The sequence below is a fragment of the Canis lupus genome, chromosome 12, assembly GCF_011100685.1.
Source record: "Canis lupus familiaris isolate Mischka breed German Shepherd chromosome 12, alternate assembly UU_Cfam_GSD_1.0, whole genome shotgun sequence".
Classification (NCBI taxonomy): Eukaryota; Metazoa; Chordata; class Mammalia; order Carnivora; family Canidae; genus Canis; species Canis lupus.
This window is the reverse complement of record NC_049233.1, coordinates 6,920,164-6,945,734: the sequence shown is the minus strand read 5'-3', so window position 1 is coordinate 6,945,734 and position 25,571 is coordinate 6,920,164. Positions and strand designations below refer to the sequence as shown.

At 49.1% G+C, this 25,571-nt stretch overlaps 1 long non-coding RNA gene across 1 annotated transcript in view; it reads left to right on the top strand.

The window, feature by feature from the left end:
* Positions 1-17,551, top strand: part of LOC111098150 — a 42,581-nt gene extending 25,030 nt beyond the window's left edge. Inside the window, exons 2-3 of the long non-coding RNA XR_005367369.1 lie at positions 6,518-6,586; positions 17,378-17,551. This is a non-coding gene — a long non-coding RNA (uncharacterized LOC111098150). The remainder of the gene's footprint in view (positions 1-6,517; positions 6,587-17,377) is intronic.
* The last annotated feature ends 8,020 nt before the right edge of the window (positions 17,552-25,571 follow it).

Sequence of the window (25,571 nt, the reverse complement as noted above, 5' to 3'; positions counted from 1 at the left end):
CTGAGATCCCTGGATTTCACCCTGGGAATTGCCATCTGTAATGAAGAAAGAATGCATTTGTTGTTTAAGTAATTGATAGTAACTGATGGTAATTTCAAGTAATTAAACACTAATTAATTCAATGAGTCAGTAATATATTTATTTATGGTATCTGTGTTTGTTTCCTTATAAATATTGGTATTACTTTTGTCAGGCAATTAAAATTCACTGGGGAAGTCAGTGAGGTTCCTCAGGGTTACAGAAGCTTGGTTTGGTCTGGGCCAAGAATGAAAGGTGGGACCAAGCTTGGGTGAAGGCTGAGGTTGGAGCTCACATGGGGGGTGGGGGGGCAATGGGCCAAAGCAGGCGCAGGTAAGGGGTTTTTCACTTTTGGCTGATGTTATTTTGGGGTTGGGGATTAAGACACATAATAATAAAATCTTTTCCAACTTTTTAATTTCTTATATTCCCTTCTTCAATTTAGAAGTGTTCTTTTTTGGGCAGCCCCAGTGGCGTAGCGGTTCAGCGCCGCCTTCAGCCCGGGGTGTGATCCTGGAGACCCGGGATCGAGTCCCACATCGGGCTCCCTGCGTGGAGCCTGCTTCTCCTTCTGCCTGTGTCTCTGCCTCTCTCCCTCTCTCTCTCTGTCTCTCATGAATAAATAAATAAAATCTTAAAAAAAAAAAAGAAGTGTTCTCTTTCGATTGGAATATATGAGGTCCATAGGGGTTCGCTGGGTATAGGAGGTCCTTCCCTGACTTCTTTCCTAAGAGGACAGCAGTATCTTGAGCTCTTGGCCTTCTGCCCTGAGCCCTGATCTCCCGGGCACGAGACCAACTAGTTCTGGGCTAGACAGAAATAGAGAAGAAGAGGAAAGGGGGATACTCCAGCCTGTACACCCCAAAGAACCAGAGTAAGATCTGAAGAGCTGAGAAAATTTGCATGGGTGTGAGTGATGCTGGGGGAGAGTATGAGCTCATAAAAGTCAAGTCCAAGGCTCTGGGGTGGGGAGGTCCTCGATGACCTTGTTTTGGGCAGGTGTAAGCATCCTGGTTGCACACATGAACTGGCAGGAAATGACACGGAAGGATGGCACCCATAGAAGCTGCTGTCCTCATCTTTCTAGATTCCCAGCCCACATTCCCTCCAACAGTCTCAAACTGGCAAATGTCAAGCCTTCGGGCAAAATGTAAACCTCCCTTCTCCCATCTTTCCTTGCTTTTTAGATCCTCTGTGGCCCAGTAGGCAAATTAAATTTATTACAGGTTAGAAAAAAATACAAAATGGTCATAGAGAAAGAAGTGGGAGTAGGGCTGGATGTCTCAGAGGCCACAGTATGTAAGAGACTTGTCTCTCCATGTGCCCTCTACACCTGCCGTCTCCCTTCCCTGTGCTGCCTTTACGCTCCCTTCAGTGCTGCAGCAGGGAGGGTTTCAGGCACATGTTCTGGAGTCAGATGACGTGGTATTAGATTTTGCCTATTCTATCACTTCCTTTCCGTGTGACACATCTGGTGAGTTACTTAATGTCTCTGAGCCTCAGTTTTCCAATGTGTGAAATAGGGATAATAACAGTACCTGTCTCATGAGAGTTGTTACAGCATTTAAATACACGTATGCGGGACGCTTGGGTGGTTCAGCGGTTGAGCACCTGTCTTGAATCCAGGGTGTGATCCTGGAGACCTGGGATCGAATCCCGCATCGGGCTCCCTGCATGGAGCCTGCTTCTCCCTTTGCCTGGGTCTCTGCCTTTCTGTGTCTCTCATGGATCTTTAAAATAAATAAATACATGTGTGCACACAGAGCACTGAGCCCATAGAGCCTGGCAGGCAGGAGGTGCTTAGTCGGCCTTAGGCATTAGAGTACCTAATGGAGCTGTCCAGCCACCCGTGACTGGCTTTCTGCGTTCCAGCCTGGCCTCATCTCTAACCATGAAGAATCTCATATCCTGTTTGGTGTTGACCTGCCCCAAGAGTTCTCCTTTCAAGGGCTCAGAGGAAAGAGCACCATCCTTCCAGGTCTGAACTGGGCATCTTTGGTGCAGCAGACCTTTATCCGCTGCCCCCAAACGTGGCAGAGAGCTGCCTTTCTTCTGGCCCCGCTCCTCCCCCGCAGCCGGCCTCTGGGGTGGCCCCAGCTGCGGAGCGACCTCACCGTGGACTCCTCCCTGCGTGGAGGCCACCGGGGGATTTTGTGCCGTCTCTGCCTTGCGGTCTCTGTCTCACCGTCTCTGACCCGGCCCGGCTTCTGGGGCCTGTCTTTCATTTCCCCTTCTCGTTCCCTCTTTGTTCTCTCTGTTTGTCTCCCCTAATTAGCCATACTTTGGAACTGAAGTGTTTTTATTATGTTTTATTTATTGAATGGCTGTACGTTTCCTGTTCTTAATTTACAAGGCAGATCGATAAAATGCTTTATGGTCCTTGCTTCAAACGAAACAGAACTCAGGGAAGCTGCCCTTTGTTCGTGCGACTCTTCCTGGCTTATTTCTTTTTTCACAGGAAGAAAAGGTTCCTCATCGCCATTCCCTTAATTGACAAGAACACTTAATACACTCACTGGCTTATTCATTCAGTTAATTACTCATTAAACTGCTAGTGGGCCCCGTCTGTGTCCTGAGTAGGACCCAGTAGCCATACGGCTGGTACAAAGCCATGTTCCTGCCCACAGGTGACTCCTGTCTCTAGCTGGGGAAACTGGTTTGGGCACTGACAGGTGCCGCGACAGTGTGTACTAGGGTTGGATGCGGCGCACACAGGGAGTGGGAGAGGCATCCCTCCTGGGCGGGGAGCAAGCTGCGCTGAGAATTCAAAGGTGAGGAGATGTCTTGATTTGGGCTCTCCCAGAAGCAGACCCGAAGACAAGGGAAAGAGTAAAGGTAGCTAAGTGGGGGGAATCCCAAGTAGAGGAGTGAGGAAGAGAGCCCTGGAAGGAAGGGGAGGAGTCCATACAGGCACCTCACAGAGCAGGTCACTGCGGTGGGCGATGGGGGGGGGGGGGCACGCTCCTTCTGGGAGGCTCTGGGAGACTGTGTAGAGCACATCGCAGAGAGGTGGCAACTGAGTGGTGAGGGAGCTGGAGTATTTATACTCCCGTTGCCTCCCACCAATCATTGGTGAGGGCCACCCTGGGAAATCACTTTTCCCACACTCCCAGCCTGCTGCATAGACCGCAAATCAAGCTCTGGTGGTCAGAGGGAGCCTTCTAGCAAAGGAGGTGGGTTCTGGGGATAGGGGGTCAGGCTGTCAGACTGGTGTACACTGAAGTGATGAGGATGGTGGTGCAGTCGGGCTACCATCCGTGTTGGGGGAAGGCAAGGGCATGCTGGTCGGGTGCTAGGTGTGAACATGAGCAAAGGATGTTCGAGTCCAGAAAGTCTGGTGTTGCATGGCCTGGGCCTCAGCTTCCAAAAATACCTGTTCTACCCATCCAAGATGATTTGCACAGACTCCTCAACTTGGACCCTGCAGAGCAGAGCCCCCAGTTCAGCCCTTTCCTTGAATTGCTCCACCACGCCTCCTGCCAGCCTCCCAGGCCCTGGATATCTGAAGCTATTTATGATGCCCTGTCGATATCTGTCTTGGCGGAGGAGCATAGTGGGGGACGGATGGAACCCGGGGTCCTATCCATCAGTCACTTGGCTGCAATCTCTAAAGAGATTTTAATTGTGAGCTCAGATTTACTCCGGTCATCAGCAGGGCCCGCCCACCTCTTTTCTGGCTGAGAGCGGGGCCTGCAGGCCCGCTGTGGTTTCCCAAATGGACGTCTTGTAGCAGTGCTGAGGAAATATTTGCTGCAGTGAAACAATGTGCTGGGCGGAAAGCAATCGTCCTAAATCGCCCCCTGACAGCATGCCTGAGCTCTACCGGGGGCTCCTTTCACTGTACTTGCAGCTATTTTTCTGGAGGAGCAGTGTATCCCTGCTACCTGCCCAGGGAACAGAGATGACAGCCTCAAACCTGAATTGGAAGGAAACTGAGGGAGAGGACACCACTCCCCCTCTTCTGGGCCACATGAAAGAGACGACAGTAGGAGAACAAGGTGGTGGGGGGTGGGCTGGGGGTGGCATGGGAGACAGCCCTGTGCTAGGGAGATCTGTGCCAGGCCTACCCTGAGCTAAAGGTACAGTAAATGGTGCCCCCATCTAAAGTGAGGACGCAGAGGCTGAGGGAACTGGGAGGCTAGCCCAAGATTGCACAGCATGTGATGCCGGAAGGAGCCAGGAACCTTGAGCTTTGGTCTTTTGGGGTTCTGCTTAAGGTTTTATCTGTGGATCCCAAGTATTCTTTTCTGAACTCCTTGTCCTATGTCTCAGGGCTCCTTCACTCCCTCCTCAGAGGACCAGGGCCCCTTCACTCTCAGGACTTGCTTTGGAGAAGTGACCTGCTTCCAGGAGCTTCTGCCTCTTAGGGTCTCTGAGTGGCCAACTCCTGGAGGTGGCCAAGTCTTCTCTCTGCCTGTGGAGTACAGCCACTTGTATATTGATCAAAGGAGAACCTCTAAGAGAGAGGAGAAGGAACAGGAGCAGCAGGGGGAAAAGAAGAGCTCCTTCTTAGCCTATGAAGTCATCTAAATAAGACCTCCTATTGCCTTCATGGCTCAGGATTCAGGAGCAGGTTTGGTCTTGGTGGATAGTCTCTGCACCAAGCCTATTGTTGAGGAGTTAATCCAACAGAAAAAAACAGGCCACAAGAATCTTGTATATGATATCCAATGTTGTTGGTAATAGCAAAAAACAAAACAAAACAAAACAAAACCTAGAAAAATGAATGTCCATTAATAGGAGAATGGTTGGCTAAATTGTGGTCCAATTTTGGAATATCATGCAACTGTTAAAAAGGAGGGAAGCTTAATGGTTGACCTGGAAAGTCACACACGAGAAAATCAAGTTGTGGAATAAAATGTGTATTTGGATTTCATTTTTAAAAATTTGTATATACTTGTAATTGGGGGTTAGGTAAATTAAAGCACTTGGAGAGGTCAGATTAGGGTCAGGTTAAGTTGTGAAAAACAGAAACATAAAGACCACAAAACAATAGCTTTTTAAAACAACATAAAGTTTACTTCTCTCTCACTGAAAGTTCTAGAGGTAAGTGGTTCAGGGCTGGTGTGGTAGCTCTACTCCAGGAAGTCCTCCAGGTTTCTTCTATCCACCATGACTGGCTTCCATTCCCAAGGCCATCCATAGCCCGGGATGGCTGCTTTAGCTTCAACATCCTAACCACCAGGAAGGAAGAAGGCACCAAGAGTAACATGTCTTCTTTGCTTAAAAGGTCAGTTCTTTAAAGTCACATACATTAATTCTGACTACATGCCATTCACCAGAACCTAGTCCCATAGCTACACTTAGATGCAAGGGAGGCTGGGAAATATAGTCTTTATTCCAAGGGGCCAACTACTCAGCTGAACGTCTTAGGAAAAAAGAGTATAGATACAGGGGACAACTAATTGCCTTTGCCCTGGAGAAGGAAACTTCATATTGATCACTTTAGGGAAGAGGTTTGGGAAGAGTCAAATATCAATTTTTTTATAGCCTACACTTAATGCTTCATCTATCTAAATTATTATTAAAAATGTATTGGGGCACCTGGGTGGTCCAGTCGGTTAAACGTCTGACTCTTAATTTTCTGCTCAGGTCATGATCTCAGGGTCATGGGATCAAGCCCCACATTGGTCTGTGCTCAGTGCAGATCTGCTTGTCCCTCTCTCTCTGCTCCTCATGCTCTCTCTCTCTCTCTCTCGAATAAATAAATAAATCTTTTTAAAAAAGGTATTACTTTATTGCTTTCATAATAAAGGACTACCATAATATTGGAGTCCATAATAAAGGACTCCAATAACATATTTCTTAAAAACATATTTCTTATATGTTATATTTCTTATAACATATTTCTTAAAAACCCTCTCTGATTGGGATGCCTGGGTGGCTCAGTGGTTGAGCATCTGCCTTTGGCTCAGGGAGTGATCCCGGGGTCCTGGGATCGAGTCCCACATCGGGCTCCCTGCAGGGAGGCTGCTTCTCCCTCTGCCTATGTCTCTGCCTCTCTGTGTCTCTCATGAATAAATAAAATCTTAAAATAAAAAACCCCGGATTGCTGTTTATTCTAGTATAATCTCTTAGCATGGCATTCAAAGCCCCCTCAGATTTGGCTGGGCCACACTTTGCAGTTTCTTCCCTCTCCTGTACACCTTGCTATGGCCGGACTTTTTTGTTGTGAACCATCCACTTTTTCCTGCAAACTTCCTGCCTCCATGACTCAGTATATTCTGGTTCCTCTTCCTAAAATGTCCTTTCTGCTCCTCACTTTATCTTTACAGATGCCACTCAAAAGTCATCTCCTGGGAGAAATCTTCCTTCTTTGCCCTGGGTGATCACCCCTCTCCTTGTACCTCTGCTGCTGTGCCATCTGGTGATTCATCTCTTCTGCATCCACCAGATGCATTCCCCAGTAGATCAGGAGCTCCTCAAGGGCAAGGGTAGGCCTGGAACACTCATGTGTTTATATCCGCCAGCACTTATGATAGTAATTGTTTCATTATAGGTGTTCAGTGAATGTGCCAGATACTGCCTGCAAGCAACATCTCATTTCGTGCTCACATCAACCTGTGAGGTCAGTACCATCATTCTCCATTTTACAAGAGTGGGTGGCAATATTGTGAAGTGGCACAAGGAGCCAGGCAGGCCTGGGTTCAAGTAATAATACTTGGGTAAATTACTTAGCTTTCTGGTGTTTCCCCATCTGTAAATCAGAGCTCATGATACGGGTCAGCATACAGTAGGTACTCAATAAGGACTCTTTTTTAAAAAATATTTTATTTATTTATTCATGAGAGACACAGAAAGAGGCAGAAACATAGGCAGAGGGAGAAGCAAGCTCCCTGTGGGGGAGCCCCATGCGGGACTCCATCCCAGGCCCCCGGGTTCACAACCTGAGCTGAAGGCAGATGCTCAACCACTGAGCCACCCAGACATCCCAGTAGGCACTCGATAAATGGTAGTAATTATTGACTATCAGATGGCTGGGCCTGGGATCTTTTTCTCTTCCATCCTAACTCTCCTCCACTCAGGTGGAGTCAATGCTGCTCAAATCCTTTGTCCAGCCCCGTGGCCCGGTCCAGGACAGGTCGGGCGAGTCCCAGCCCATTCTCTCACCAGCCCTAATGTGGAAGCTGGAGGAACAAGGGGAGAAGGAGGAGACAGAAGTTTGGTGTCCCTTAAGCGATATCCCCTTTCCCCAGCATGTTCTTCTGTGGCTCCTCTAGGAGCTCACCATCTGGGCAGTGTCTTTGCTGCTGGCTCATTCTCATTGATCAGAAGGGACTTTCTCTGTCTGCAGGACCTTGAATCACCCTTGTGGGGTTGGAGAGGGACATGGGCAGATGTAGTTTTCTAGGATTCTGAAAAGAACAGGTGCCAAATAATGGGAGAGGCCCTTACCCCATGACCCCATTGCCAGTCAATACCTGCTTTGGCAGCCTGCCTGTACAGCTTCTGGCTGGGCAGCCATCCTCCCGCCCACCCATCCTTTGGCACCCATTCCCTGAGTCCTGCCACCCCAGGAAGAGAAATCATCCTGAACTCTGCATAGGGAACACAGACAGGCTTCCCATGCAGAGGAGCAAGATTCTAGCCTAATAATGGGAACCCTATAAATCCAGCTTATAAATGACCGTAACTGGACACTGGACTCCAACACACACACACACACACACAGACACACACACACTCAGAGGCTAGCAGTGGCCTCCCTGGGGACCCCACAGCTCCTCCCAAGTCCTGTGTGGTCAGAAAGCACAAGCCATTTATCCTCTTCCCACAGTTAGAGGCCATGGAGAGAAGAACGGCTGCCCCTCCTTGTCCTCTGGCTTCTTAATGTCCATAATCTGCATCTCATTTGGTAATACCTTCTGCACTGAGCCAAGTGGCAGTCAGACAACCTGAACCAGGCCCTAACTGTGTCCCACATGCACAAACATGAACAGAAGCATTTGGGAGGCAGGAGGTCAGGTGATGAGCGCGGAGGATTCTGGAAGGATCTACCACAAGCCTTCCCAAGCGGATGGTGGGCTGTGTGGCTGAAGGCTGGGAGGGCGATCAGGGTTCTTTCTCCTTTCTGGCTGGGGGAGACAAGCCAGTGGGCAGAGGCAGATAGATGACCTTTTACCAGGCTGACCAGGTGACTTCTGGGGTCAGTGTTCTGAAGCCCTGGCTGCCATGCTCACCTCTTTTGTCACTTGTTTCCCTGTTCTCAGCCGATGTCTTTTTTTTTTTTTTTAATTTTTTTATTTATTTATGATAGGCACACAGTGAGAGAGAGAGAGGCAGAGACACAGGCAGAGGGAGAAGCAGGCTCCATGCACCGGGAGCCTGACGTGGGATTCGATCCCGGGTCTCCAGGATCGCGCCCTGGGCCAAAGGCAGGCGCCAAACCGCTGCGCCACCCAGGGATCCCCTCAGCCGATGTCTTAATGGCCAGGTCCTGGCTCACCCTGGCCAGGTGGGGGTGGGCTAGGTGTAGGAATCTCAGCCTCCTTTCCCAGAAAGGGGTCTCCTAAAGGGTCGGGGACCTGGTTCCTCCCGCAGTAGGGAATGATTCCTCTTGCCCCAGTAGGCAGTAATCCCAGAGCCTGGACCTTGCCTCCCACCATCAGCTGGGGCACCCAGCTCTGGCCCCAGGGGCACCCAGCTGGGGTGGGTGGTTTGGGCCAGGAGAGACAGGAGGAAGACCTCCTGTCTCTGCCCTCTGCCCCCTCCCCAAATTGCCTCCTTCACCTTTCACAGGTTGTGTTTACCTTGGCCTCCCCCTCCTGCCCTGTTCTCCCAGCCGATCTGATTGCTATAATTAGTTAATCAGTAACTGGCATAATTTCCTCCTGATTAATGCAGGAATAATCACCCGCCAGGGCTGCCAGCAATTTGCTTATCAGAGTCACTTTGAAACAGCTTTGAAAATGAACGATTGGCACCTTCCGTGGGGTTAAAATTAGAGCCTGCGGAGGCCGCCCTCTGCTGTGGGCGTCTGGGATGTTGGGAGGGGCCCCCAGGGGAGCCCCCAGCCCGTGCCATGTGGCCCCGGCCTAATCTCTGGGGCAGGCACAGTCCTGGCCGTGTGGTCCTGCCCCCAGTCTCTCTGCCTCCGGGCCTCCCCCGCCTCCCGGGGCCCTGAGTGGTCGAGGCCGCGCTGGCTGCTTCCCAGGCTCACTGTCTCCCGTTAGCACCACGGCTCAGCAGCACCCCAGGCCCCAGGGTGGGTGGCGGGCAGAGGTGGTGAGGGCCATGGTTCCCACAGCGTCTGGCTGCAAAGATGCTTGCGGGATGGGGGAGAGATGCTCTGAGGGCCCCCATTGCACCTGCTGTCCGGAGCTCCCGGACACACGGGGAGATGGGGAACACGTCCTCACTCACACCATCCAGCCACGCGGTCATTTCAAGGGCAGGTGGCAGGGTACTGGGGCGCATCCCGGAAGGGAGCTAGCGGGTGGAGACTAGGACGGGAGGCTGGTCCAGGAGGAGGAGGCTGTTGGCAAAGGGCAGGGCAATAGGGCAGAAGGAGGGGCCCGCCCTCAGTGGTGGCAGTGGTAGTAGTAGTGGTAGTAACAGCAGCAGCAGTAAAAGGCAACCACCCGACCCTGGAGTACAGGAATTATAGTAGCTTCACATACGTGATCTTATTTCATCCTTATGAGATGACAATAAACACTTAATGAGCACATACTATGTGCCAGTCCTGTTTCTTTATTTTTATAATTTTATAAGTTTATTTTATAATTTTACTTTTATTATATATATATATATAATTTTACTTTTTATTACGGAAAATTTCAAGCATACACAGAATTGTCATAATGAGCTCCTATGTACTCACCACCCAGTTTCTACAATTTATTAATGTTTTTCTAATCTTGTTTCATCTCTCCCAGCCTCCATTCTTGCACTTGTTTGAGTATTTTCAAACCAGTGCCAGACATATCACGTCACCCGGAAAATGAGATGCAGGTAGGAAGAGCATGGTCCTCACAGGGTTGTTGAAGGATTTAATGAGATTGTGCATGTGCAGGTCTTAGGACACATATGCGCTCCATAGATATTGGTTATTACTATGTAGAAGCCAGGGAGTGTTAAAATCTTATCTAAATCTGTAAGGTTTAGAGGAGACGCAACGGACAGGGCCAGGGGTGTGAGAGTCTCCAGGGGCTGTGCAGGGGTTGCTCAGACAGCTCTTGGGGTTCGGGGCAGGAGAGGCTGGCGTGATTGTCGTCCACACTTCCTGCGCACGTGAGTCACCTGAGGCGCTGCAAATGGCAATTGAGTTAGTGATCGCAAGGGACGCTGTGGCCTTACGGCTGAGCTATGGCCTCTGGGTGTTCCCTTTGGCGCATCAAGTACATGCCTCTCTCCAGGTCTCCTCTTAGCAGCCTGAAGAGTCAGGGGCGCTGGGGGACTAGTTCAAATTCTCACAGAAGAGGGGTTCATGGCATCCAGTCAGGAGAAGTCTGGGCAGTCGCTTGAGTACTCTCTGTGCAGGGGGGCTGGGGGTAGTGTACCGCTGTGTTTGTGCCCAGTGCACCACTGGAGAGTGAGGGATACGGGAAAGAGGAGGTGGAAGTCACTATTCCTGTCCATTAGGAGCCCACGACCTGGTTGGAACACACTGCGCTAAGCAATAATCTACAAGACACACAGCTGTCACATGGCGACGTGTTGCCACCCCAATCAGATCTCAGGCCTGGCCTGAGATGGGGCCCTGACACTGAGCGTGTGGAAGTCCACGTGTGTGCACATGCACGTGCGCGTGCACACTCTCGGACGCACACTCCTGACTTGCAAATGCACCGTTCTGCGTGCACATTGTCAAGGAACACCTGTCCCTGAGAAGCTTTTGTCAGGTGAGAAATAGTAAGTGGATACAGAAATGTTACTCTGTCAAATAGGTAAGACTGTATGACTGGCTGCATTAAAAACCAAAACAAAACAAAACAAAAAACTCCACAAAAGTTTTTTAAAATGAACTTTGTGTTGAAAGAATCAAGGTGTTTTCCATGCTTGGACGGCTGCCAATGGCAGAGGTTGGACAAGAGTGAAGGTAAATAAGCTTCAGGGATCAAGTATGGGATGGGGTGTCTATTTCTGGAGAGGAGGCTGTGGCCCTCTCCCCAGCCCTACCTGTGAGCTCCTCCCTTTGCATGACATTGACATTTTGTATCCATCTCCTTCCTTTTTTTTTTTTTTTTCAAGGTTTTATTTATTTATTCATGAGAGACACAGAGAAAGGCAGAGACACAGGCAGAGGGCGAAGCAGGCTCCATGCAGGAAGCCCGATGTGGGACTTGATCTCGAAACTCCAAGATCATGTTCTGAGCCGGAGGCAGACGATCAACCGCTGAGCCACCCAGGTGTCTCCATCTACTTCCTTCTTGAACCTCTCACTCCTTCCATTTTGCTGACACTGAATTCATTCACTTCTCCTACTTCTTTGACGGCCCCTCTTTCCCCTTCTCCTTTGCTCACTCCTCCCTCTATCCCCCCCTCCCATTAAATACAGGCAGCCCGCCTGGGACTCCATCCCCAGCAGAATTTAATTTTGGTACCACCTGCCTCCCTTGTGTGATCTCTTTGATTCTCTTGTCTTCAACTTCTGTGTTGCCACCAAGCAAGCGTCCCACATAAATCCCTATTCCTTGTCCCGATCTTTCTCCAAGGACACCAGCCAGCAGTTCCCCTTGTGTGTACTGGACACTTCCACTAGGCTCTCCTGCCGGAACCTCAAATTCAATTTGTCTTTATCAATTTGTCATAATATTCTTCTGCAAATTAGATTATCCTTCTGCAATCCATAAACCCTCAACTGGCCCTTTCAGTCCCTTTATCCAGAAACTTAGGAGTCACATCCAGCTCCCACTATAATCATGTGGGTCCAGGGGCTTCTATCCTGATTCTCTCTTCTTTCTCCCTCCTCCTCTCTATCCCCACCAGCCAGCCCCCTGGCCCTCTCACAAGGACTCTTTGCCTTTCATCGTGTTCTGTCTCCCATCCACCCTTCAAACCCTAACCCGAATAAAAAGTCCAGACTACTTGGGAAGGCACCTGTGAACTCACTGGAATTGGTCCCAACCAACTCCTTCCACTGAGTCTCCCTGTGTTCACTTCCCTCACCATGAACCCTCTGCCTAAGCATCGCCCTGGGTGTGGCAACTTTCAAGAATACACTAAGCACTTTCATACATTTGTCCCTCACTCTTCCTTGCCCCATCCTTGATTTCTACCTATCCCATTCCTACTCATTTTATTAGTGAGCATCAAGTACAGCTGCAAATAATAGACTCCATGATAGTGACTAAAGATAGATGTTATTTCTCTTTTATGTAGAAATGCAGATGGAGCTTTGCTTCATGAAGTCCTCAGGGATCTAGACTCATTCTAGTTACTGGTTTGTCATCCCTTGCGTGTGGTTCCCATTCTCATGATCCAAGGCAACAGCCAGAACTCCAGCCATCACCTCTGTGTTCTATGTAGCAAATTGGGCAAAAGTTGCATAGGAATCTGATCGGGGGATTCCTGGGTGGCGCAGTGGTTTGGCGCCTGCCTTTGGCCCAGGGCGTGATCCTGGAGACCCGGGATCGAATCCCACATCGGGCTCCCGGTGCGTGGAGCCTGCTTCTCCCTCTGCCTGTGTCTCTGCCTCTCTCTCTCTGTGACTATCATAAATAAATAAAAATTAAAAAAAAAAAAAGGAATCTGATCGGGTGGGGGTCAGCAGTACAGGTGGTAAAAGAAATCACCCAACACAGAACAAAATAGAAATTTGTTGAATATTTTGTAAGGGAGCAGTGCGCAGGATGGCAGAGGTGAGACTGCCTGCTCTGAGGTGGTGGTGGTGGTGGTGGTGGGGCCACAGTTACAGGGTAGAGTGACAGTGTGGGGACATATGGAGTTTCCCCTTTTTTGTGAGTAGCCCACTGGTTAGTTAGGGCCTATAGCTTTCAAGGTGGGTCACTTCATGAGGCTGTTTGCATTCAGCTTGGTGGTCAGTGGTCACTGTGGGCCCTTCTGGCTTAATTAGCATTCCATTGCTCAAACCTGTCACCTAAAAGCAGCCTCTACAAAGGGCACATGTAACTGCTTTAAAAGAAGGCTAGGGGGGGATCCCTGGGTGGCGCAGCGGTTTGGCGCCTGCCTTTGGCCCAGGTCACGATCCTGGAGACCCGGGATCGAATCCCACGTCGGGCTCCCGGTGCATGGAGCCTGCTTCTCCCTCTGCCTGTGTCTCTGCCTCTTTCTCCCTCTATGTCTATCATGAATAAATAAATAAAATCTTAAAATAAAAAAAATAAAAATAAAAGAAGGCTACCAGAGGTACCACAGTGTTTTTCCACTTATATCCTATTAGCAAGCCGCAAGGGAGGGTGGGAAAATTTGTCTATTTTGAATTGTGTACCTAAAAATCTGACCTAAGGTCTTACAATATACTATGGAAGAAAAGAAAAGAGGATACCGGGAAACAATTAGAAATCTCTGATACCACCTGACAGAGACCCATTTATTTATTTATTTTTAGACAGAGAGAGCTGGTGGGGGGAGGGGCAAGGGGAGAGAGAGAGAGAGAGAATATTAATCAGACTTCACACCCAGTGCAGAGCCTGACATGGGGCTCGATCTCAGAACCCTGAGATCATGACCTGAGCTGAAATCAAGAGTCAACCACTTAACCAACTGAGTCACCCAGATGCCCCAGACAGAGACCCATTTAAATGCCTCTCCCTTCAAGTGCTTCTAAGAGCCCCAAATGGAATTAACCACTTCTTTCTGGGCCCTTGCCTATAGCAGTTACTAGAAATTCTCTCTGCTGTCTATTGCAGTCAGTTCTGGAGTTGATCTTCCCTCCTAGACTGTGAGTCCCTGGAGGCAGGGGAAGTGTCTTCTACAACCCTGCGCCTCCCCCTGGCCAGTCACAGGTGTGGCAGACCAGGTACTTGAGTGCGTGTTGACCAGACTGAGCCCTTGAGCATCTTGGGTCCTTCCCCCCTGGGGACCGACGGCATGGTTTTGGAAGTGCTTGGCTGTTGTTAGGATTGTAGCCTCCTGGAGCTGGTGCGTTGGTGGACCAACCTTGTGGCTGTAGTTTGTTTGCTTTTACATAATGGCACTTTACTGAGGTATAATTTATATACCTTCAAGTGCCCTAATCTTAAATCTAAGTCAATGACCTTTGACAAATGTACACACTCATGCAACCATCACTCAGAGCAAGAGCTATAACATTCCTGGCACCTCTAAAGGCACCCTTGTGCTCCTCCCTAGTAAGAGCCCTTGCAGAGGTAACTGCTGTTCAGGTTTTTTGGGTGGCTGTGGTTTATTGGTGCTTGTATTAACTTCAGCAACAACTGGCTGCTTGGTGGCTGTGAAGAAAGTAGGAGCTGGGGTTGGGAAGCATTTATGTCCACTCCAAATCTTCTCCCATCTCTCTGTGTGCCAATCATACTAGTCTTTTTTTTTTTAAGATTTTATTTATTTATTCATGAGAGACTCAGAGAGAGAGAGAGAGAGAGAGAGAGAGAGAGAGAGGCAGAGACACAGGCAGAGGGAGAAGCAAGCTCCATGCAGGGAACCTGACGCGGGACTTGATCCTGGGTCCCCAGGATCAGGCCCTGGGCTGAAAGTGGCGCTAAACCACTGGGCCACCGAGGCTGCCCGAGTCATACTAGTCTTTATTATTTTAACTCATCCAGCTTTCTCTGCCCCCAGGACCTTTGCACATGCCATTTTATCTTCCTGGAGCATTCTGCCTCCAATTATTATGGCCTATATAATTCCTGTTTGACCTTCAGGTTTCAGCACAAGCATCACTGCCTCATGAGACTATCCCTATCTCATTCAGACTGGGTTCTATATCTCATAGCACCTGGCGCCTTTCCTTTTGTAACAACCATCACCTTTGTAACTCTTTAATTCCTGCTGTGACAGACACACCCCAGGATGACTTCTCCCTGAGTCACACCTCTTGAGTGTAGGTGGGACCTGTGATTTGTTTCTAATCAATAGACTATGTCAAGGGCAACAGGGTTTCACAGTCCCAAATCCATTGATTTGTGGTTAATAAAAAAGGAGATTATTCTAGGTTGGCCTTACTTAATCCGGTTCAATCTTCTTAAAAAGGGACTGGGGGACCTCCTTAAAGTCAGGGACTTCTGTTGGACTCAAAGAAGCAAGTCACCTGGAGTTCCACCTCTACGTGGATATTATTATGGTTTGAACTTGAAAGTAGATCTTTCTCCAGTCAAACCTCTGCTGAGAATGCAGCCCAGCTGATGCCCCGATGTAGCCTAATGGGACTATGAGTAGAGGACACAGAGAAGCCATGCTGGACTCTGGGTCCACAGAAACTGTGAAGTAAGGAATGTGTATTGTTTTAAGCTTCTAAGTTTGTGGTAATTTGTTACGCAGCAAAAGATGACTGCCTTCACTAATATATCTGCCTTCACCTCTAAACTGTGAGATCCTTGGGGGCAGGGACCTTGTCGTCTGTCTATTGTGGCTATCCTTGTTCTTGAGATTATTGAATTTTCTTGGTTCACAGTATCCTTAGTGTCTTCATTTTTTCTCATGATGTCCCTCGATTGAAAGAAATACTAACGCTTCCATTTATTCAGTAGTTATATCCAAACAACTTAAATATTTGTGTTCTAACAACATAGTAACCATTTGCAAAAAATGATACACATAGATTAAAAGAAAAAATAGCTTATTTTATTCTTTTTTTTAAGAATTTTATTTATTTATTCATGAGAGACCCACAGAGAGAGAGGGGCAGAGACACAGGCAGAGGGAGAAGCAGGCTCCATGCAGGGAGCCCGATGTGGACTTGACTCTGGGTCTCCAGGATCAGGCTCTGGGCTGAAGGCAGTGCTAAACCATTGAGCTACCCGGGCTGCCTAGTTTATTTTATTCTTAACTGCACTTATTTACTTGTAAGAAGTGTGCAGCTGTTGGACACTGCACAACTTCTCAAACCTTGGAATCAGAGCAGATGCCAACACCTTCATCCTGATTTCCCATTCTATGTTGATTTTTACGTGGGTGAAAATCTATCTCTGCAACATCACCAAAAGGAATGCAACACAAACTAATACTTGGTGTGAATGTGAACCACCTCAAGCTAGAGGCCTACATGGTGTACAACGGATGTTGCTGTGTTATCTTCGAAAATTTAAAATGTGGGCAGCCCCGGTGGTGCAGCGGTTTAGTGCCGCCTGCAGCCCGGGGTATGATCCTGGAGACCAGGGATCAAGTCCGCGTCGGGCTCCCTGCATGGAGCCTGCTTCTCCCTCTGTCTGTGTCTCTGCCTCTCTCTGTGTGTCTCTGTGAATAAATAAATAAAATCTTTAAAAAAAAAAAAAGAAAGAAAGAAAATTTAAAATATTTAAAATGTCCCACTGTGCCTCTCTGAGATCACTGAGATGCCTCAGGGCACCATGACTCATACGAATCATAAACCTGTACATAGAAGGGACTCAACAAATAGTCACTAACTGAGAAGTGACTGCCTGATGGATGAACTGTGATGGGAGGGGAGCCCGAAGAGAAATAGAGCTTTGGAGTGAAAAGGCTCCTTTGCCCTTCCCTAGCATGGTGGCTCTAGAGGACTGGCCCTGAGAGTCCAAACAGGAAAACAGAAGCCACTCCAGATGTTTCAGACAGGAGGAACTTAACACAGGGCATTGGTTATGCAAGTGGTGGAGGCACCGAGAGAGTAGACAAGGCGTGGTGAGGTGACTCGGAGATCAGTGAGAGCTGGAAACCGCTATTTCCCTTTGTCTGTTGAATATGTTCTTATTTGGAAATTGTATGTTTGGCAGATGTAATCATTACTAGATTAAGATAGGCCCTAAGAGAGCTCAGAGCACCCTAAGGGGTGCCCGGATGGCTCAGTGGTTGAGTGTCTGCCTTCAGCTTAAGTCATGATCCTGGGGTCCTGGGATGGAGTCCCGCATCAGGCTCTCCCCCCAGAGAGCCTGCTTCTCCCTCTGCCTAGGTCTCTGCCTCTCTCTCTGTGTCTCTCATGAATAAATAAATAAATAAAATCATATTTTAAAAAATATAAGCCCTAAATCCAATGACAGATGTGTCCTAAGAAGAGAGAAATGTGGACACAGATGCAGGGAGAACACCATGTGTCAAAAGAGACAGAGGTTGGAGTGATATGTCTCCAAGCCAAGGAACACCAAGGATTGCTGGTAAACCTCAGAATCTAGGAAGAGGCAAGGGGGATCTCTTCTCTTTCTTAGAGCATATGGAGGGAATATGGCCCTGCTACACCTAAATTTTGAACTTCTAGCCTCCAGAACTGTGAGAGAATACATTTCTGTTGTTCTAGGTTATCCAAGTTTGTGTTAATTTGTTACAGCGGCCCTAGGAAACCAATACAGCGATCTACTGGCACCTCAAACTCAACACGTTCCAAACAGAGATGATCACCTTCCTTCTCACGCCTATGCTTCTGGCAGGTGCCCTTCACCCAGACTTGAAGTCGGAGCTTCATCCTCATCCACTCTGTGGCAAATCAGTGCCAACTTCTATTCTTTAGTCTCACTCACTTGTCCCTCTCTTCCCTCTGCCCCCTACCTTCTTAGTTGTTGTTGTTGTTTTTTTTAATATTTTGTTTATTAGAGGGGGAGAGATATATAGAGAGAAACAGAAAGGGGTGGAGGAAGAGCAGAGGGAGAGGGACAAGCAGACTCCACGCTAAGCACAGAGCCCAACACAGGGCTTGATCCCATGACCCTGAGATCATGACCTGAGCCGAAATCAAGAGTAGGATGATCAACCAACTGAGCCACCCAGGCACTCCTCCTCACCTTCTTGGTTTAGACCCTCATTCTGGATCTCATGACCCCATGCCTCCAATCCATCTTACACAGGATATTAATTCCATTGCACAGCTATCATGTGATATCCCACTGCTCCCTAGCTAACAACCTAAACAAACCTCCTTTGTAGGGAACCCTGCTGATGGCCCAGCAAATCCCCTTTATTTGGCAGATGTGCTCATCCTCCAGCTGCTGTGAGCATTGACTGATAACTCACAACTGTTCCTTCTTTGGAGAATTGCTCTGGGCCAATGGGAGCCATCTTTTCTAGGAGGTTATGTCCTTAGTACCAAGGACAGCCCACAGCCAAAGACTGACTGATTCAGTGTACAAAAGGCCAACCCCCTTGCCTCAAAGCATGGTTAAGTCTGTGGTATAATTCATCCTCCAGAGCTTCTGGGGGGATCAGGCTAAAGTCAGACATTGGGCGGAGACCACATTCCTGCTTAGCCCCTTCCCCTACTGTAACCGCTGCTCCTCGCTTTCTCCTGAGAGTTTTCCCTGAGTAATCACATCACTGAGTTACCTATCCTGGTCTCTGCTTTCAGGGAGCCCACCTAAGATGATCCTTGGTAGAGCAACGGCATTCCTTAGTAAAATCCACACTCCTTCACTTGGCATTCAAGGCTGTCCGTGATTAGACCCAGAGCACTCATGTTCCCACCTTGACTCTCCTCATCCTCCTTCCCTTGTTCTGTGCAGCATAGCAGCAGCGTGCTAAGCATAGCAGATCATTGAACTGCTTACTGTGTCAGGCATATGTTCCTCTATTTCCCACCTCCGAGCCTTTTCTATGCTCTTCTTCCTGGTGGGCCTCCCTTCTCTGCCTCTCTTATCCGGACACATCAGAACACTACCTACACTTCTAGTGGGGAAGTACAGAAGACCCATCTCCTTCCTTTGATCTCTTAGAGCACTTCCTGTCTCTCTCCAATGACGTGAATCACTTCCTGCTCAGTAATCATAGGATAATGCCAACTTAGTGGCACTCTTTCTGTCTCAGTTGAGGCCCCACGTTACAGGGTGCCAACTAGCCCCCAATCCAAATTGGGATGCAAGACTACCCCAGCAGAACCTACGAAGGAGGTGGCCAAGAGCTGGCCCTCACTGCTGACTGTTCACCTCTAGGCCATCAGAGAGGTGGGGAGGCTGAGGGAGTGAACTGAGCCTCATCTCCCATATGTGGAGTGTAGGATACAGTGACTGGGTTTAGGAATTGTGCCTGGAAAATCTAAAGGATCAGGGGCTGCTCCTAGCTACCTGTTTTGATGATGAGTCAGTGTTTGTTAGAGCCAAAGATGCTGAGGACTTCCCATGGAGCATCCGGGGGGCCAACTGGGATTGATTTACATTCTTTTCAAAGGGGTGGGCCAACAGATGCCCTGAGATGGAGGGCAGATGAAATGACAGCTGTAGAGTGCCACCCCCACATCAGGGAACAATGATGGATGAGAAAGCCCAGCAACGGGTTCCCACTAGAGGACAGGCAGCTTTGTACACATGCTGAGCCCCAGGAAACTTCCACTAGAATACTCCACTGAACCAGGCAAGGAATATCTTTCCTGTCCCAAACCTCCCCACCCTGAAACCCAGAGGGACAGAAGTGGATGAAGATTAGTGAAGGTAAAGGCGGGGGGGTCTCCTGGGGGAACAGAAGAGAAATAAATGAAACTTGTCCCTCCTCTTTTCACAGCAGAGTTGGACCCCACCTGGGACAGGCAGCCAGCAAGATGCTTCAAATTTGTAAGAAGGTGGGGCGCCTGGGTGGCTCAGTGGTTCAGCGTCTGCCTTTGGCTCAGGTTGCGATCCCAGGGTCCTGGGATCAAGTCCCACATCAGGCTCCCTGTAGGGAGCCTGCTTCTCCCTCTGCCTGTGTCTCTGCCTCTCTCTGTGTGTGTCTCTCACAGATAAATAAATAAAATCTTTTAAAAATTGTAATAAAGTTCCTCTCTGTCAAGATGTGGACTGCACTTAAAAAAACACACAAGCTTTATCGTGGAAAATTTCGAATACATCTCCAGGTAAAGAGAATACTCTAACAGGCTGCCATGCATCCTTGCTCAGTTTTGGTATTAGCAGCACTCAGCCAGTCTGGTTTCATCGGCACTCCTGCTCTTTTTCCTTACCCTTAACGGGCTAGACATTTTAATTATCACATGATAGTTTGCTTTTGTTACACAAGGAAATGAGAACTTACTGCCTAAGAGTAGTTTGAGCTCTTGGGATAATGGTTTCCCCTCTCTGTGCTGTAGTTACTGCAAGGTCATGATCCCTGCCCTGACCTACAGGACGCAGGCACTGGAGGTCCTCTGGGAATGATGGCATACCACGTGGTTGGCAGGCAGTGATGACAACAGTGATGACTGCCAGGACCAGAGGGTCATTGCATGGAGTATGGGTGACATGCTTTGGCATGTGGGTGCTGCATTCGTGGTGCGTGGGTGGGGTGGTGACATGTAGTTAGGTGTGTGCTGGTGTGTGGCTGGCATGTCTGTGGTATGTGGGAGATTGGGCGGCGTGCAGTTGGCACATACATGGTGGCCAAGAAGTGAGGTGTGCGGGTGCTGGCTGGTTTGTTGTGGGCTCACGGTATGTAATGATTGATCTGATTTGCCCTCCCCTGAGCCTCCCCTCCCGGCGGCTGACTGCATCTCATACATACCAAGGTTCTTATCACATCAAGAATTCATAATCATCCCAAAATATTCAATGGGGATATGAAATATTTACACATGAGGCGCCAGACAGTGAAATGAAATGAGCTCGTTCCCAGACCCTGGTAGGAGCCTCTCTCCTGCAGGGGCAGGAAGGGGGCTGAGACACGGGGGCATCTTCACGGGGTCCCATCTCTCCTTCCTGAGCTCTGGGACCCACGGGGCACCTCCCATATGTGTCCTCATTCGGTGGGGAGAAGCAGATCTCCAGATTCCTCCCTGTTCCCTGTGTGGGCAGGAGATGGTTGAGGGGGTGGCAGGAAAGCTGAGAGCCGCTAGTCCGGTATCATAGGAACATAGAATCTTGGCAATGGAAGCAATGACATAATTCATTCACCCCTTTCTCTACAAAATGCTGAAGGGATCCTCATTTATCTGCTTGCTTAGCTCCAACAACGGGGAGCTCATTACCATTAGTCAACTGCTGGTGACTCATGGTTAGAAAGCTCTTCCTTATATTCAAATGCCTGGAAACTCCATTTGCCAGTCCTCTTCAGCCTGACATTTCAGCTCCCTCTGAGGGTCACCTTGTCCACCCCACCCAGCCGGCCTGGGGTCCTTAGTATCTCAAAGACCCCAGCCCTGCCAGCCACCCTGGGATGGCCCAGAGCACAGATGGGCCCCAAGCAGCCGTAATGGCCTCATCTGTTTAATTAGCATGCAATTAGCCTAGTGCATATTTTCACACACACCAGAGCTGCTTATCAATCATCTGCAGCCAGTGACAGACACACAGACGGTGGACCTGCAAAGCTAGGAGGAAGGAGATCTTCTCAATGACTTTTAGGGGCTCAGCATGGCCAGGGGGTTGGTTACAGAACAGCCTGAAAGGTTGTGCCATGTTAAAAGGCCCAAAGTTCTTCCTTCCGGCATCCAGGGCAGGAAGATTATACTCAGGCCTCAGTTTCCCCAGTTGCAGCTCATTCCCACTCGGGAGAAGAGTAACATTGACACCTCAAGGCTACAGTCTCCCCCATTAGGCTAGAACCCTGTCCTCTTTGAGGACAAGTACTTTGTCTTCTCTTTCCTCTCCTGTCTCCCTCTCACTGCACTTGGAATTCTCAGCCAAGAAATAAGATCCAGAACAGAAAGAACGTGGGACGGGTAGTCACTGAATGAGTGTTATGTTGACCAAGCTGTGTCTTCTGGCAGGATCTGTTCCCACCATGGGGTAGAAACAACAGAGGCTTGCGAGCTCCATCAGTGTTCCATTTCAGCTCTACCACCGGCTAGCTGAGTGGCCTTAGGAAAGCGTCTTACCTCTCAGAGCCCCTGTTTCCTCAAATGCAAATGGATTATAACAATACCTACCTTATGGAGTTGGTGGGAGAAATTTTTAAACGAGTTAACACAATGCCAGCGCTTACAGATACTGAAGACCTGATGCTTTCCTCCCACCTACCCTCCCTCCCTCTCTTTCCCTTCTATTTCATACGGTCTTGAATTCATAGGCTCCTCCATGGCTCTGGCCACTTTGCTGGCAGGAAGGTGAGATGGGATCTCTGGGGACAAAACAACCCTTCCTATCCAGAAGGGCTCCTAGGTTGATCCCTGAAGTGAGAGAGCTGGGGTTTGTGCTGAGCAGGGGTATGCAGCTTTAGAGGGTGAGGCAGGGTGTTTCTGATTGACACGTTTTCCACAAGGATAAACTGGAATGTGACACTGTTACTGTCAGACCCTGAATGGTGGAACATGGAGGAGCCTAAATATTTCATGGTCAAGTTCATCAATAATGGAGACCGAGACTAAATTACATAACTGTCACCTTTCTGTTAAATAGTATTTTCTGCAGGGGGAGGGGGAGGGGACCACAGAGGCCTTTATTGAAAATCATGAATGATTTAGGGCAGCAAATAAAAGGGATCAAGAAGAAAAGAAAGGAGAGAGATTTTCTAGGATCACCTGCCTCATCATCCAGGGATGGCTGGAAGAGATCTGAAAGGTATGAGGGTCTAGGAAGAGACGGTGCAGAGTATATCTACAGCAAGGCTTTGGGGGTTGGGAAAGACCTTCCAGAGTGGGGTGGGGTGATGAATGTGCTAACCTGAGTCTCACTGTCACATTGATCCTTTTTCATGGAGATGGACAGAAAGAAGCTCAGAGACAACTGTAAATCAGGGGCTCTGTCTCCCCATCAAATTGTACTCGGAGAGTAGGCATTTGTCTCCACCATCAGACCAGGGACTCCTCGAGGCAAGAGCTTGCCTCTCCCATCAGACCAAGTGCTTCCTGAGGGCAGCAGCTGTTTCTCCTCTATCAGAATTGGAGCCCTTGTGGGGCGCCTGGATGGCTCAGTTGGTTGGCATCTGACTCTTGATCTCAGCTTAGGTCTTGATCTCAGGGTTGTGATTTCAAGCCCTGCATTGGGCCCCATGCTGAGCCTACTTAAAAAAAAAAAAAAAAAGGAATTGGAGCCTTTGTAAGCAGGAGCTTGTGTCTCTCCCCATGAAACTAGGGTCTCCCAAGGACCCATGCGTTTCTCATCAGAGAGCTCCCTGAAGCAAGAGCACTCCCTCCCCACCAAACTTGGGGGTCCTTGTCTGACAGACGCAGGGCTCCCCCATGGCTCTCACCTGGTATCTGGCCCGATGTCAGATCAGGGATTGCTGGAGGAGGGCAGGCCTCCTGTACCCCCAGTCAGAGCAGTGCTCCTATGGACAGGATCTGTGTCTTCTCCATCAGACCAGATGCTCCCTGAGGGAGGTACCCCAGTTTTTTTCCTCATCTCTGTTCTGGGTTCAGCAGAGGAGGGAAGGAATGAGGCTGAGCGGCCTCGTGTCTCAGGGCTTTGGCAGCAGGCAGGCCTCCCCTCCCCAGGGGGGAGCCTCAGTGGGCATGTGTGCAAACTCACCCTGCACTGTCAGCCCTTCATGGGAAGGGTGAGGGCTGGGAGCACTGTGCCCGCTAAGTGTATAATTACACAGTACTTGGGATAATTTTCCTCTTCCTCAAGAAGCGCACGTTGGCCCTGATTTTCCTATCTGCAGATTGTAAGCTCGTAATTAGCAGCAAATTACCCACACAAGTGACAAATTTTTGTGCTTTCAAGTAAACAGACAAAATACCCACAGTTCATAAATTGCCTCTGGGTGCAGCAGGCACCTGGCTCCCGGCGATGCCCAGCCTGCCCACACGTGCTGGGGAAAAGGGGTGGAGCGCCAGTGTGAAGGCCAAGACGGAAGCCAGAGGGATTAAGGGTACACTGGCTTGACTTTAGAATCAGTCCTTCCCACTTACTAACCAGGGCCAGCAGGTCAAAATACTTGGTGCAGGTCAGCCTCACAGTCCTGGATATGCAGGTGGCCCCACCAGCCTTGAAGACAGGAAACAGGTCCCCAGGCCACCAACTGCACCCAGGATTTCATTGAAACTGGTCCTGTCTTCCCTTAGCCAGTATCACCTGGTCTAGGTCACACAGATCTGCTAAGCATGGCCTTTTACTGGCTTTTGAACACAATTCTTAACCTGTTCGGTGCCATGGATTCTTGGGAATAGAACCTTTAAGGAGGTAATTGAGGTTATAGGGGGCCATAGGGTGGGGCCCTAATATGATAGGACTGATGTCCTTATAAGAAGATGAAGAGACACCAGATCTCTCTCTCTCTCTCTTTCTCATAATCTCCCTCCCTCTCTCTCTCTCTCTCTCTCTCTCTCTCTCTCTTTTCATGTGTGCACAGAGGGAAGGTCAGGTGAGGACACAGAGAGAAGGCATGATATAAGCCAAGGAGAGAGATCCCACCAGGAACCAACCCCACCAATGACTTGATTCTGGGCTTCCAGACTTTAAAACTATGAGAAAACAAATATCTGCCATCGAAACAACCCAGTTTGTGGAATTTTGTCACAACAGTCCGAGCAGACTTAACATACCAGGTGACTTCTCTGAGCCCTGTCTCCTTGGAGGGAAAACAGAGGTAACCGTGGAGTCTCCACGTAGGACTGTAAGTTTAAATGAGACAAGATATGTAAAAGCCTTATCGGTGTCCCTAGCACACGGCAAGCACTATGCTATTATTAATACAGCAGGATGCTAACCCACCAGCAATGCCCCTCTCATCCTACAGTGATCTCATGCCCAACATAGCACCCTTGCCAAACCTGAAACAATCAGAACCCTAGGTCAGCCTCTCTCTTCCCTCATCCCTGGGAGAAAAGAACAGTAACATTTACCTTCCTCCTAATTTTGTCCTTTTCAAATGTCAACAGGGAGGGGAAGGGACTCCTTTCCTCTCTCAGCTCCATATGGGCCTCCCTAGCAGAACCTCACTCTGCATCTCCCTGTCTGCTTAAGCGGGATGGGGGAGGGATGTGAGCAGGGGGGCCCTCTGGGATCCCTGGAGGATAGGAGTGGCTCAAGGGCCAAAGGGTACCCCCCCTTGGGGTATAGAGAGCTGGGGTGCTTCCTGGAGCCAGGTAATATGGAAAGAGATAAGAAGCCAGCTAATAAAGATACAGTGGCAAGGGACACAGGTCCATCTGGCCCCTTGCCTCAGGATTGATGGTGGTTCTTTCTATTGATGCATCCTAAAGTACCCCAAAACTTAATGGTTTAAATCTTTGATTTGATCACAGTTCTGTGGATCAGAAATTCAGACAGGTTATGCCAGGGGCAACTCATCTCTGATCCCGAGACTGGGATGTCTAAGGCCTCTTCATCCGTAGGTGGGACACTTCACTTCATCTAGGAGGGCTCAAAAGGCTGGAGGCTGGTTGGAATGGCTTCACTGGGTCATTTATCTGGCTTCCTTGGTTCTCCTTCATGTAGTCCTAGGGTCTTTTCCTTCCCATGGGGCTTTTCCACCTGGTGGTCTTTCCTGAAAGGTGGCTGAACTTATGTGTGGTTCAGGGCTCAGAAGAGATCAAAGTGGAAGCCATCAGGCAGTGGTGTGCTGGTAACTGGCTTTACAGAAAAAAAAAAAAAAAAGGAGGAAAAAGGAAGGAAGGACGGGAATGATGGAGGGAAGGCCCTTGATTTTTAGTATTTGCCAATTTCTGTGATATCCATACTACCAGCAAG